Below are 850 nucleotides of genomic sequence, written 5' to 3'. Positions count from 1 at the left end.
CACTCATACTCACATTCACAATATGAGCAATTTAGAACCACGGACAGTCTTTGGACTGTTCTCTTTCACGATTGTTGTTTTTATGACACTTCTTGTTGCTTCAGCTGCAGAGCTCCACGTGGGCTCTGTGTTGAGCTAAGGACTAACGTTCCTCAGGAAAGCAGACAGATCTGTGGTGAACTTCTATAAATGATCACGTTCGTCACACGCACGCACACACTTTTTAAAAAAAATTTTTTCCCGTTGTTGTTGTTTGGTGGGGGGACAGTCAGAACGGACGACCTCGTGGCGCAACGGTAGCGCGTCTGACTCCAGATCAGAAGGTTGCGTGTTCAAATCACGTCGGGGTCAATCCTTTATTCTTGTCACGCAGACTAAAGGAGAGCGCGTCCCAAATTACAACAGCGAAGATCTGACGTCAAATCCAACATGAAGATCATCAAGATCGAGGCTCTGTGACCCGGTTAATAATCGCCCCCGGTGCTGCTGATCAGCAGAGTGTTGATGTAATTTGTCCTTCTTCTTCTGGTTTATGCGTTGCTTATGAAATGTTATGTAGTGGTTGCGTTTTTCACCCACTATCACACTGAAATTCTGTAACTTTTGGCAACTTTGTCATTACAGTATTTAAGAATATATATATACTGGAGCTGGCAACTTTTTTCCGTTTTCCCCCATAATTATTATTTTTATTATTACTCAAGAAACATTTAATTAACAGTACTGGTAATTACCAAAGTCATTGTTTTTGTTTCTGTCGTGGTTAATCCACCAGTATGCGCTCTTTCACTAAAATTATAATCTTAAAGCTAAAATATTATTATTATTGTTGTTATGAAAAACAGAAAAA

The 850-nt window shown here is 40.0% G+C and overlaps 1 non-coding gene across 1 annotated transcript; it reads left to right on the top strand.

Annotated features, from left to right (window-relative positions):
* The first annotated feature begins 279 nt into the window (after window positions 1-279).
* trnaw-cca (transfer RNA tryptophan (anticodon CCA)) lies at window positions 280-351 on the top strand. The gene has a single exon. It is a non-coding gene; the product is annotated as a tRNA-Trp (tRNA).
* Window positions 352-850: the final 499 nt, after the last annotated feature.

Source organism: Rhamphochromis longiceps, linkage group LG18, assembly GCF_057381845.1.
Source record: "Rhamphochromis longiceps isolate RC_006_pf linkage group LG18, R_longiceps_female_GT1.1, whole genome shotgun sequence".
NCBI lineage: Eukaryota > Metazoa > Chordata > Actinopteri > Cichliformes > Cichlidae > Rhamphochromis > Rhamphochromis longiceps.
This window is presented reverse-complemented; position numbering and strand designations above follow the sequence as displayed.